Raw genomic sequence first — 14,892 nt, forward strand, 5'->3', positions numbered from 1 at the left:
GAAAGGGTGTGGACTTTTCAGACAGAAAAGAGCTCAGAAATGTATGCTGAGGATTCCTAATGTATTGTAACCAACTGTGAAGGAGCACAGTACTGCACTTAATCTCCAGCACATCATCTATGGCTTTCATCTCTCTGTAATGAATGTTCAAACTCTTGACTTCTATGTTTTGCTGCACCTCCCCTCCCGCCCTGCCCCCCCTCCCCCCGGTGGATCCTATGGTTTAGTACAGGCCTGCACAACTCGTAAAGCGGCGAGGGCCATATTACTCCAAAGAAAACAGCTGAGGGCCGAAACCCCTTGACCCTGCTGAACCCCACCCCCCAGCACCGCCCAGCCCCCCCGAAACACAACACCACCACCCCAGCGCTGCCTGCCCCATGGAACCCCCCCAGTGCCACCTAGCCTCCCCCAAAACAACCCCCCCAACAACCCCTCACCCCAGCGCCACCTGCCCCGCGGAAACAAACCCTCCTTCCCCATGGCTGCCCCACCGAAACAGCACTATTGAACCTTGGTAATATGTTATAGCGGGCCTCTAAGGTAGTATAATTAAGGTAAAAGAAAAATGTCTTTTTGCTAGAAGTAGAATAAGATCTTCCCCCCACTTGGTAATCATTGCCCTGTTGAATGAATGAGGTGTGAATGAGGAAGGCATGGAAGGCAGGCACCTTCAGACAGCTGCAACCTTTGGAGAGGGGATGGGAGCCAGACCAGATCAGTAGAACAGGTCAGCCACTGACTCGCTGCTCACCTCCTCAGCCCCCCTCCCACGGCTCGCCTACTCACCCCTCACCACTGCCCGCCCGCTTGCCTTCTCAGTCCTCCACCCCCCCGGCTCGCCTACTCAGCCCCCCTCCCTTGCCGCTGGCTCACCTGCCCGCCCGCCCGCCTCCTCAGCCCCCCACACCCCCGACTCGCCTACTCACTGCCCGCCCGCTCGCCTCCTCAGCCCCCCTCCCTCACCCGTCACTTGCCTACTCACCCCCCGCGGGCCGCACAGTGAGCCCACGCGGGCCGCATGCGGCCCCCGGGCTGCATGTTGTGCAGGCCTGGTTTAGTACATACACTCACTCATGCCCGTCACCCCAGTCGGGGTATGGGCCGCCAACCACAGATCTCCAGAGTCCTTTATCCTGGGCCATTTGCTCTAGCTGGTTCCAGGTATAGCCCATGTGACGGGTTGGATCACAGAAACCCCCTTGGGAGCTGCCACCTAATGTGCAAAGACTACCCCTGCTTCTGTTTTCCCTGCCAGCTCAGGACTCCAGCACCCTGTCTTGCTGAGCCAGCCACTCCAGTCTGCTCTAACAAAGACTCAGGGTCTGAATCACTTGTCCCAAAGCTGAAAGTTAACCCAAAAACAGCTCACAGGAGTGTGCTTGTCTTTAGCACTCAGATGCCCAACTCCCAAAGGGGTCTAAACCCAAATAAATCCGTTTTACCCTGCATAAAGCTTATGCAGAGTAAACTCATAAATTGTTCGCCCTCTATAACACTGATAGAGAGATATGCACAGTTGTTTGCTCCCCCAGGTATTAATACATACTCTGAGTAAATTACTAAATAAAAAGTGATTTTATTAAATACAGACAGTAGGATTTAAGTGGTTCCAAGTAGTAACAGACAGAACAAAGTAAGTCACAAGCAAAATAAAATAAAATGCGCAAATTTATGCCTAATCAAACTGAATACAGATAATCTCACCCTCAGAGATGCTTCAGTAAGTTTTTCTCAGACTGGACACCTTCCAGGCCTGGGCACAATTCTTTCCCCTGGTACAGCTCTTGTTGCAGCTCACGTGATAGCCAGGGGATTCTTCATGATGGCTCCTCTCTCACTCTCTTCTGTTCCACCCCTTTATATATCTTTTGCATAAGGCGGGAACCCTTTGTCCCTCTGGGTTTCCACCCCCCCTCACTGGAAAAGCACCAGGTTAAAGATGGATTCCAGTTCAGGTGACATGATCACATGTCACTGCAAGACTTCATTACTCACTTGCCAGCACACACATATACAGGGAGACTCACAGGTAAACAGCCATCTGCAGACAATGGGAGTCATCAAGATTCCAAACCATCATTAATGGCCCACACTTTACATAATTACAATAGGCCCTCAGAGTTACATTTTATATTTCTAGTTTTAAATACAAGAGTGGTACATTTCTACAAATAGGATGATCACACTCAGTAGATTATGAGCTTTGTAATGATACCTTACAAGAGACCTTTTGCACAAAGCATATCCCATTTGCATTATAGTCACTTATTATCAAATTTTTTATAAAACTATCCCAGTTACATTATATTCACTTATTATCATGTTTTTATAAAACCATGTAGACTGCACAACGTCACAGCCCATTTTTATGCTATCAGCCTGAAGGTTGCATCGCCAGGTGTTTCTTGGACGGCCTCTTTTCCGCTTGCCTTGGGGGTTCCACCGCAATGCCTGTCTAGTGATGTTGGGTGGCTGCTTGCGTAGTGTGTGTCCTATCCAACCCCACCTTCTCCTTCTAATTTCTTCCTCTGCTGGAAGTTGACGGGTCCTCTCCAAGAGGTAGATGTTGCTGATGGTGTCTGGCCAGCGGATCTGGAGAATGTCCGGAATACAACAACAGCTCTCCTGTCAACAATCGTCTTTGTCCAGCTTGCGTCCATCTTGTCTCGCTAATGCCTGTATGAATTATTGCAAGTGTTAATGCTGAAACTTTTTTTTATTATAAAACCCCATTTTTACTTGTTTGGGATGTATTTGGTAAAAAGGGACAACATCAACTTGAAATTTAGTCAGTTAAATGACAAACATTTAAAAGTAGTTTGGGGTACTACACTTGTCACATAATACTCCTGTCAATGTGGTTTACAATCTCATTTTCTTTTTATTTTTTCTCCTTTTTTTGCTATGTGAAAAGCATACACCAAAAACAGAAACGGAATAAGGCCCTGATTCAGCAAAACATGAGTAATTCCTTTGATACTTATTGCTGAATCAGGGCCTTAGGATCAGTGACATTGACTGTATGCAAAATGTTGTCAAATACTCAAAACAAACAAACTGAAAAAGAGAAAACACCCTCCCCTCCCCACCATAATCTCTCAGTTATGGTAACCTTAGGTGTTTATTGTAACAATGGTAGGTAAAAGTTTTGGAGAGAGAATTGTGGTTTTTAAGTTGATTGTGTCCTGCTAAGTATTTTTAATGGAGTGCCAGATGAGAAATTATTATGGTGGTTGGAGGGATCAGCTTTGTTTACAGGTGAAAGCTTCAGAATTGCTTAAAAAAACAGACAAGTCAGTAGGTCCAGCCAGCAACACTGATTTGACCAAAGAGCTCTGCTATTGGCCCAGTCTTGTATGGTAATATGGCAACAAAAGTTTAATTTCTACTGCTACACAGGCCTAGAAAAGAGCAGCATAGAACAATAAATAAATTGATACAAACAATAATACCTTTATAATGGTGCCCTGAATCCCAAAGCATTTCACAAATATAAACTAGTTGTATTTAAATGAAAGGATGACTACAACCACCACTGAAATGTAATTACTTCTGGGGTGAAGCATGCAACTTCTTAACAGCATGCAGATAGAAGCACTACTCTAAATGTATAAGGTCCACTTCTTTTGTAACTTATACCAGTTAAACAGCACTATGGGTCTGACTGTCCATTGCTGTGTTCCTGGTGTAGATATTTACACCTGTGAAAAGCCGGTGTGAAATGCTAACATTCTTGTCTAGTAGCGATTTAAGACCAGTTTGCTTTGTTGTAAATGAATGACTCCGCAAGATGTAGGGAATGAGAATCAGGGCCTGTGACTCTATTGATTTCAATTGAATTATTCCTGACTTACACCAACATTGGGGGGGGGGGGGGAGGGATAGCTCAGTGATTTGCGCATTGGCCTGCTAAACCCAGGGTTGTGAGTTCAATCCTTGAGGAGGCCATTTAGGGATCTGGGGCAAAAATCTGTCTGGGATTGGTCCTGCTTTGAGCAGGGGATTGGACTAGATGACCTCCTGAGGTCCCTTCCAACCCTGATAATCTATGATTCTATAAGTGGGAAGAGAGTCAAGACATTGGCATCAGTAGAGTGAGAGAGGAAGGCTGCTTGCTTGAAATACCTGTGCATTAAGGTAAACAATAATTCCTGTGATATATAAATTTTTATGGAAATCCTGATCTTTGTATATGTTACAGGGACCTCTTGATGCCAACTGGCAGTGGGCACAAGTGCATAAGGGGACAGGGATCTCTTTAGTCTGGTATCTACATATTGTTCGCCAATGAGTGTCATGTAAAGTCTCTACTGAAAGCTTGTGTGACCCTGGTCCTCATAATCATTGTAAAATGTATGTACAGATAAGATGTAAGGAATATATATATATATTCTTAAGGTGTGTGATTTAGGATTGGTCACTAGAAGGTGATAAGCAAGTTTCTTGCAGGCAGGAGACACTAATCTACCTGTCTGGCTATATGCTAATTCAGTATTGTATGGTTCACAATGGACAGTCTGAGACGAATGCTAATGAGAGATTATGGAATCTTCAAGAGAGGACATTTACAAGAAGAAATAAACCAGCAGGAGGGACCCTGTTTGCAAGTGAAGACAATGGATTTTTGAACATAGGTACAGGGACTCACCTTGCATTCTTCACCGAGGGGACAAGCTGCCCACTGGCTTGTCTTATGAATGGAGAATCACAGCTGGTCTGGCACTTCGATGCTGGCAGAGAAACTTTGGGTGAGCTAATCGTTATAAGACAGGGGAATGTCTTGTCTCATTTAGGCTCCAGAGTGTATTCTGATTTTATTTTAACTGTAACCGTTTGTTTTCATTAACTCTACTTGCTTCTTCTCAAATCTCTTTTTGTTAAATAAACTTCTTGTTTTTACTGTAAACATATCTAAGTGCTGTGTGTGGAAGAGACTCAGCTGTCAGGATCTATTCTGGTGGGATCTTTGTACTCAGAATGGCAAATAAGTCTCTGAATAAATATACAGCCATAGATCTGCCTCTGGTAGAGGTGCAGATTCAAAGCAATTTCACTGCTGAAACATAACCAATATAAGTTTGCAATTGACTTGAATAAGAGCAGAGATGCACTGGGAGCTACTGCATTTCTCCAGGTCAATATCTGGAACCACATGAAAAACAGAAGAGTGAAATATCAAAAACTTTCCCCATTTCATAACAAATAATAGTTGCATTTGGGGGGTAAATCGTGCTTCCATTGACTGTCTCTCTGTAGCAGTTTGTCTTTCTAGATAATCATGTGACCCAATCACCATAATACAGAAGTGCCCATTGATTTCAGTGAGACTAGGATTGGACTGCACATGTAATTTGTCAGAAATACACATTTAAATTATGCAAGATTAATCGAGTCAATAATTACTATACCGGTTGGTTTTACTTCCGAATTGATTTAATATCACATTGGGTGAAATTCTGATCCCAGCAAAGTCAATAGCAAAAACTTCAATGGGGCCAGAATTTCACCTCAGTGTATATTTTTTGTTTATTCCATTACAACTAGTGTAGTAATACATGTGGGCCTGATTATCCTCTCACTTACACAGGTTAAAATCTGAAGTAATTATAGTGAAATCAATGGAATTACACCAGTGTAAAACTGGTGTAAGTGAGAGGAGATGCTGGCCCAATGTCTGCAACAAAATATTTTTATATTGATTTGTATCTGTCTGTTCACCATGTCAGGTGGTTCAGGAATTTATTTGCTAGAAGGAGGGGTTAGTATTCTTTTGCTTAAATATTACAGAGAATTCAATCTCAGTTAAAGTCTCTATATCTTCTGGCATTGTTTGGTGACATAAAAGTTCCATTATCTCTACCTCTCAAGTGATTTATAGCTATCTTCAGTAACATTTATGCACAATTTACACACACAGTACTGCATAAAATAGGCAAATAGGCACATAAATTTTACTGTTGCAGAATAAATCTCTTCAAGTTTACGCTTCTGACTGTCTGTCGTCCAATTAGAATGTCTTCCTTAATTATGATTGTAAACAATATTCATTTCTTGTTAATTAATGTAAAGATTATTAGTTGGACTAATTTTTTCTTGTGAGTGCATTTTACTATATAAAACATTATTCAACATTTTTCATAGATTGGCGTTTATGGTTAACATAATCTTAAAAATATTTTCCCATTATGTACAGTCCACCTTTATTTTCTCAAGGCCTGATCTTGCTCTCATTGAAGTCAACAGAAATCATTAACTTTAATGAGAGTTTAATCAGGCTCTTCGTGCTGATTCAGAGACTTTTCATGACTGTTTAATTTATTATTTAAGAAATGAACGTCGTGCTTCTCAAAGGTGCTAGAATGAAGTTATCTATCTGTCCATGCAACATGTACAGCATTGGCAACTCTGACCTAAAGAGGCTGCTTCTAACATCCAGAAACTCATTTATCATCCACATCCATTCAAACCGTAGCATTTCTGCTGAGACACAAGGAATCCAGTTGTGCTGATGGCTTTTGTGATCAGGACACCTCTCCATCAGGAACTATACTGAGTACATCACACAGGCCAGAGAAGGGGAAAATGAAGCTGCTGACAAAGAGGAGAAGATCTGTATCTTCAGAAGACAGATCTTTTATTCAGGGCTGTCAATTAGTCGCAGTTAACTTATGCGTTTAACTCAAAAAAATTAATCGCGATTAATCACACTATTAAACAATAGAATACCAATTGAAATGTATTAAATATTTTTGGATGTCTTTCTACATTTTCAAGTATATTGATTTCTATTACAACCACAGAATACAAAGTGTACAGTGCTCCCTATATTATTATTTTTTATTATAAATATTTGCACTGTAAAAATGATAAAAGAAATAGTATTTTTCAATTCACCTCATACAAGTACTGTAGTGCAATCTCTTTATTGTGAAAGTGTAACTTACAAACGTGGATTTTTTTTGTTACATAACTGCACTCAAAAACAAAACAATATAAAACTTTAGAGCCTACAAGTCCACTCAGTCCTACTTCTTGTTCAGCCAATCGCTAAGACAAGTTTGTTTACATTTACGGGAGATACTGCTGCTTGCTTAATGTCACCTGAAAGTGAGAACAGACGTTCAGATGGCACTTTTGTAGCTGGCATTGCAAGGTATTTATGTGCCAGATATGCTAAACATCCGTATGCCCCTTCATGCTTCAGCCACCATTCCAGAGGATATGCTTCTATGCTGACGACGCTCGTTAAAAAAATAGTGCATTAATTACATTTGTGACTGAACTCCTTGGGGGGAAAATTGTATGTGTCCTGTTCTGTTTTACCCACATTCTGCCATATATTTCATGTTATAGCAGTCTCGGATGATGATCCAACACATGTTGTTCATTTTAAGAACACTTTCACAGCAGATTTTACAAAACACAAAGAAGGTACCAATGTGAGATTTCTAAAAATAGCTACAGCACTCAACCCAAGGTTTAAGAATCTAAAGTGTCTTCCAAAATCTGATCAGGACGGTGTGTGGAGCATGCTTTCAGAAGTCTTAAAAGAGCAACATTCAGATGTGGAAATTACAGAACTTGAACCACCAAAAAAAAAAGAAAATCAACCTGCTGGTGGCATCTGACTCAGATGATGAAAACGAACATATGTCAGTCCACTTTGCTTTGGATCGTTATTGAGCAAAACCCATCATCAGCATGGATGCATGTCCTCTGGAATGGTGGTTGAAGCATGAAGGGACATATGAATCTTTAGTGCATCTGGCACGTAAATATCTTGTGATGCCGGCTATAACTGTGCCATGCGAATGCCTGTTCTCACTTTCAGGTGACATTGTAAACAAGAAGCGGGCAGCATTATCTCCTGCAAATTGTAACCAGACTTGTTTGTCTGAGCGATTGGCTGAAGTAGGATTGAGTGGACTGGTAGGCTCTAAAGTTTTACATTGTTTTATTTTTGAATGTAGTTATATTTTTATACATAATTCTACATTTGTAAATTCAGCTTTCATGATAAAGAGATCGCACTACAGTACTTGTATTAGATGAATTGAAAAATACTATTTCTTTTGTTTTTTACTGTGAAAATATTTGTAATAAAAAATAATATAAAGTGAGCACTGGACACTTTGTGTTCTGTGATGTAATTGAAATCAATATATTGGAAAATGTAGAAAACATCCAAAAATATTTAAATAAATGGTATTCCTTTGTTTAAGAGCATGATTAATCATGCGATTAATCACGATTAATTTTTTTAATTGCTTGATGCCTTACTTTTATTGTATCTGTGCTAAGTTTTTTCACTGGAGTTGGACTCATGTAAGTGATGCAGAATGAAAGTGGCAGACTGGAGAAATCCAGTTCCCAGTATTTTATTCAATAATCAACCTAAAATGCTGGTTTAAAAAAAAAGCATTTGGTTGTTATACTGAGATGGCTACAAATAAGGCAAGGCAATAGAAAATGGCTAACTTAAAAGATTTATGCAAAGTTTATAAACGTCTAAATGTATCTTTTTATTTATCTCACCTACCACCTGTCAGCCATGTCATAATTAGTTATATTAAAGTCAGTAGCAAGATGTGACCTCTCAAGATGATGTCAATTCCTCATACATAGGAATGTGGCTCAGAGCCCTGAAGAAGCCACAGCTAGTTCAGAATGTAGCCACTCATCTACTTACCAGTACAGGTTACTGGGTATACATCACTCCGATTTGCAGCTCTGAACAGTGGCTCCCCATTGAGGCCCGTATTCAGCAAGGTAATTAAGCATGTACCTAACTCTAAGCATGTGAATAGTCTTATTGAAGTCAATGGGACTACTCATGTGTTTAAAATTAGGCATGTGCTCAAGTACATTGCTGAATCAGGACTTGGACACAGAGTCCAATTCCAGGTTGCTGTACTGATTTTCAAAAGCCCGCATGGCATTGGCCCTAGCTACTCAAGGGTTCTTGTCTCCTATGATGACAACCTCCCAAGACAGCTTTGCTTCACTGGAAAAATGAAGCTCTAAACAAACACGGGAAGATTTGTATCTTCAGGAGACAGATCTTTCATTGGAGCTGGACAAAGACTATGAAACTCACTGTCAGGTGAAATGAGACAACTACAGCAATAATTACATTCAGAACTCTATCCAAAATGCATCTCTTTGGGTAATACACCTCTCAAACACATCAGCACTTTATATGTTTATTAAGAAAAATAACCCTAAGTAGAGCAGGTCAAAATTTTTTGAAAGTACATTTTTCTGTCAAAAAATGTAGTTTGGAGATATCCTATCTCCTAAAACTGGAAGGGACCTTGAAAGGTCATTGAGTCCAACCCCCTGCCTTCACTAGCAGGACGAAGTACTGATTTTGCCCCAGATCCCTAAGTGGCCCCCTTAAGGATTGAACTCACAATCCTGGGTTTAGCAGGCCAATGCTCAAACCACTGAGCTATCCCTCCCCCTTAATCAAAATATTGTGATGAAATTTTCAATGTCAAATTTATTTTACTTTGATAAGCAGGGCCGGCTCGGGCTTTTTGGCCACCCCAAGCAAAAAAAAAAAAAAAAGAAAAAAAGAAAAAGCGGCCGTGCCGCCCTAGGATTGGGCGGTATGCCGCCTTGTTCAATCTGCCGCCCCAAGCACCAGCTTGCTCGGCTGGTGCCTGGAGCCGGCCCTGTTGATAAGGTCAGCATGTTTCATTTAGATTTTTATATTATATTAAAATATTTTATATTGTATTTATATATATATTTCATACTATGTTTAATGTTTCAACATTATCAAAATGAAACATTTACCTTATTGAAATGAAATGTGATATTGTCAACAAGTGATTCTACATTATCAAAATTAAATGTTTCAATATTTCAAAATTGAATTTTTTTAGAATTTTCATTCTACAGTAAATTTCACATTAGACTTTTCATTCTGATGAGGAATGGAAACAAGCTTTGAAATGTCAGAATTTCCAGTGGAACCAACCAACAAAATCCCAAACACAATCCCCCCAAACCCAAAAAGCATGGCTGGAAGAGAGAAATATTTGTGTTAACTTCTAATGGTGCTCAGATACCTTGGAGATGTATGACCTTATAAAATCCTAGCGCAACTGATAGACAGTAATTAAAGACTGAGGCAGATTCTCAGTTGATGCAAATTTGTGTAGCTCTGCTGATTTCATATGAGCTGACTTATTAATTGATGATACACAGTTGGATTCCTGAACCACTGTGATGTTTGGACACCAGCATAATGTTTATTTTTAATGTATTTTGAGAACACCATTTAAAACCAGATCTTCAGCTGGCGTAAGTCAGACTAGTTCCTGAAGCACTGAAGTCAGTGGAACTATGCTGATTTACACAACTGAGGATCTGGCGCACTATGTTAGAAACAAGTTTCGACAAAAAAGTGTACTATAAAATACCAAAAAGTCCTCTGGTTGCTAGTGGGAATCTGGACTCAAACCGTTTGATTCACTACAAGAAAACACTGGGCAAGATTTCCTGAGTAAAACCAAACAAAATATACTTTAAACCTGCAAAACAAAGAGGAAACCCTGGTAGTTTTTATTGTTTTCTATAAAGATCAAAATTTTGTTTAATTTTTATTCCTGCCTGATTATTGACAAACACACAGGCTCTAGGGGAAAATGGAAGGTCCTGTTTGGGTCAGGAATGCCTAATACCAACTGTTTGTACAACACTTAGTAGAAGAGGACCCCCCAACCTAGTTGTCACCTAGTCATTATGGTATACATATTTATTATTAATAATAATTATTAACAACTATTGACCATCATGCAATGCGTGTTGCACAGATTGTTCATGTAGCATGCCCTAGAACTCTAGCTCAACTCCACTAATGCACTACTCAGAAAGGCAGGCAGCTCAATATTATCAGTAACATACCATACCATGGAAACAAGTTTACTCAGATCAGGATGCTTCCATGGGTCAGCATGAACTTGCACTATGCTATCTCTATGCCTCTTCTTTTTACACTTCTAAGAAAGGGGCCTGGGACAAAGAGAAACTCTACAGCTTAATAAAAAAAATGCAGCCATCACCATTTTGCAGTTAAGTTAATAAGAGTGATTTCCATTTATATCGTGCCTATCATTGAAGCATCCCAAAGTATTTTGCAAACATCAGTTAATTTAATTATGCTTCCCTATACCTCTGTGAGGTTGTATGTAAGATTTATTTTGGAAGCAATTATTTTTGCAGATGATGTGTGATCGCAACACTCACTCACTGTGTGTGGCTATAACATAAGCCCTGACCACGCAAAGGGATCCATTCATGCGACCCTTACATCTGCACAGAGTCCCATTGAAGTTAGCAGGGTTCCATGTGTCCAAGTTGGGGCTTAAGTTAGCCCACACTCTCACATCATCTCCCCTACTTGCATGAGCCTTCCTGTTGTTCCAGGAAGGAACCATTGTGGAGTAACAACACTCCTAGCAAGCTTGGTAGAACCTGGCTTTGGATTGCTGACAATTTATGGGTGGGTTCAAATCCCATTTGGATAATGTGATAGTAGCACAGTGGTCACCATACCATCTTTGGAAACAGATGCTGGCTATTATTTAACGTACCCATTTTACAGAGGTAGAAACTAAAATTACAGACAGGATGAGGGCCTTATTCTGAAAAAATGCACATAAGGAGCTTTCCTCCCATGAGTAATTTCATTGAGCTCAATGGAACTATTCATGTGACTAAAATTACTCACATGCAGAAGTGTTTGCAGGATTAGTTTGACTCGGGGAAGGTCACACTGCAAGTCAGTGGCTAGGGCAAGAAAGAAGTTGACTCTAAATTCCTACCCACTAGATGAAACTACCTCCATCAGTTCTGTGAGTCAGGGTGCCTGGCTGATGACCATGTGCCCCTAGAGCTTTGCTCCACAAAAATTTGGCATTAAGATCATTTATGTTTCTAACAGTTGTCCCAAATCTTTAGTATCTCTGTAATCCTGGTGGGATTGATAACTGTTTCTGATTTTGATTCTACATTAAATTGGGATTATTAATATTTTATATATTTGTATTGCCAACATCACCTATCCTACCCTAAGAGAACATTTACCAAGGGAAGCCTGAAATCCATAAACTGTGGTACTGTACTTAGTAACTGTGTCTCCGTGGTGGTGCTTGAATGTGCATATCTCAGTTTTTGTGACAGATTAGCTCACCCATAAGACATGATTTGATGAGTGTTAAATAGAAAATAAAAGAGATACAGCAAGCTACATTTGAAGAGAAAAATAGTGAGAGGTGATTTTGCCCTATTAGAGTGTGATAGAGGAATGCTGCTGTAGGCATCTAAAATATTGCCCTAGTTTCAAAGTACTGAGGAGCTAAGGATAGCACTTTGAAAATCATGGTAAGTGACCAAGTATTCAGCACCAAGCATCCTATCCAGCAATTCAGGAAATGTTCAAAAATGTGCACTGTGCAGATGTTAGTTAAATGCTTCTTACATGGAAACAACATATTTATAAAACTCCTGTTTGACTGTGTTTTGCAGTATTTGCTCACTGTACTTTTGGGCACTAATTAAGTAAACACCCCTAAATATGAATGCACAGTAAATGTGTCTGTATAAAGATGTCATCTAGATGTTCAGGAGATATTGTAATCATGTTTGGCATGTTTCATTCACATATACTCCTCTTGCCTGCAGGCACAGAGCAGATAAAATAAAAGGGAGACATGACATTTGCCCTCACTTTTGTTTGCACGTAATTCTTTACCCAGGCACTGCAATAGCACACCCAAACCAGACAGTGTATTTGTACATGCAGATGGATAGATAGGTGCCCTGCTAACCATTTGCACTTAGCAAGCGCACAGACATTTTTTCATGTGTGTTTGTAAGAGAGCTTCTGTTGGATGATTATGGGATACTGCATGTTGCTCAATATCATAGATATGATGGCTTCATTCTCCACTGCACTCTGGATCCTTTGCAGTGCTCTGCTGGAAGAAAGTAGTCAGGTCTGGCCAGCTGAGAATTGCCCTGGTGTGAGAGAGCTGTCAGCTGGTGCAAAGCTGGCATATCAGGCCCACTCAAATTAGAAGTTTGGGTGGGCTGTATTGGGGGCAGGGCAGTTGTGTGTTGAGCTCTAGTTATCCCCACCTGGCATACAGTCCTTTTGGCATCATTGCCAGATGGCTTAGGTTAGAGTGGCCCAGAGTCTGCCCCAGCTAACCTAGGGTGGACTTAGATTGCCATCAGAATCAGGGAGCCACAAGATGTTCCCTGATGGCTCCTCTCTGCTGTGCCAAAAGGAAATGGTGCAGCAGAGAATCTGGGCCAATATATCCATTTCCAAACACATCTTCACTTGATTTATCATTGGGTGGGGTCATATGTGAGGCTGAGCAGGTACTTTACCTTATAGATTCATCTACAAGGACTAATAGATGATGATCCATTATTATATTTCAGAGATTTAAAGAGTTGTTTTGTTCCTGTGAAATTTCTGAAATAGAATAGCTGTTGTGTACCTATGTGCTGTGCAACATAATAGCTGCTGTGTACGTATGCACCCAGCTGACTGTGTAGGATTTTACGTCCTGAGCCTTTTAAGGGCTTTCCTTCTCCAAACACCCTAGAGGCTTGTCAGCTGCAGATATAACATGTGAGACAAGTGGCATTCCCCTGTCATTTATTGTCACAAGAAAAACAAGTTCTTAGTCAGTGGTTGTCTAAAGTTGCTCACTGGAATGGAAAATGCCTACACAAAACTTCGGCCAAGATTTTCAAAAATAGATCCTTCTAAGAGCTGGGGAGTGTGGGTCTGAGGTAAGCACCACTTCCTCATGGCCAGTGGTGTCCTAGGCAGGGTTGCCACCAAGAAGTATGGAGAGGCTAAGCCCTGCAGGAAGTCCTGACCTGAGGGACATAAGTGATAACCCAGAGTCCTTGATTGGCTGACCCTCTCCATATAAACCAGGAGGCCATCTCTGGGCATTGTCGGAGCAACATGGATTGTTGGTGTGCTTTTGCCCTAGACCCTGCCTTGCTGCCCTCACCTGGCTCTCAACCTTGCCCTGGCTCTCAACCTCAGCCCAGCTCTCACCTTTATCTTGGTTTGTGTCTTTGTTTTAGGACTGTTGCTGATCCTAGTTCAAGACTCTGGCCTGACCTAATCCTGATTGTCACCTCACACTCTCAATTTGACAAAGGACTCTGACTTATGGTTTTGACTTGGCCTGGCCTTGAAAGTGATCTTTGACTCTTCAGCCCTGATACGGAGCAACTCACCCCATGCCCACAGGTCACCCATGCCCCAGCCCTGACAGATTCCTAAAGTTGGGCTTCTAGGGCTTGATCCTGCAATGGACTGAGCCCTCTGAACCCATCTCAGTAAAGCACTTGCCTCATAATTAGTTTAAGCACCTGCTTATGTGCTTTGCTGGAGTGGGACCAGAGTGCTCAGCACCTTGCAGGATTCAGCCCCTAAATTCGTACTTAGATTCTTAAATAAGTGGGATGATTTTCAAAACTGCTGAGTACCCAGTAGCTCTTATAGACTTCAGTTCCTGGGGAGTAGGCAGAGTTATGCCCACCTATTGACAGCAGGGCTGACTAGTTGCATTGAGGGTAGCATGATGCAAGTTGATCTTTTTCTTAGAACATAATTGTATTCTAGCTGAAAGGATAGGCTGGGAGGTTCTGGATACACTAATTCTCAATATTTTTTGTTTCCCTTTAGAGTATTAAAATAGAAAATGAGTGCCTTTTTGTTATTCTCAGCATAAATGTATAGACACATTTTCTGATAATTACATCCATGATACATTATTTACATGAATATTGTTTAGATAGTAACTTTTTATGGATGTAATGGAATCTAAATGGACATTGGAAAGA

This window comes from Emys orbicularis, chromosome 6, assembly GCF_028017835.1.
Source record: "Emys orbicularis isolate rEmyOrb1 chromosome 6, rEmyOrb1.hap1, whole genome shotgun sequence".
NCBI classification, from domain to species: domain Eukaryota; kingdom Metazoa; phylum Chordata; order Testudines; family Emydidae; genus Emys; species Emys orbicularis.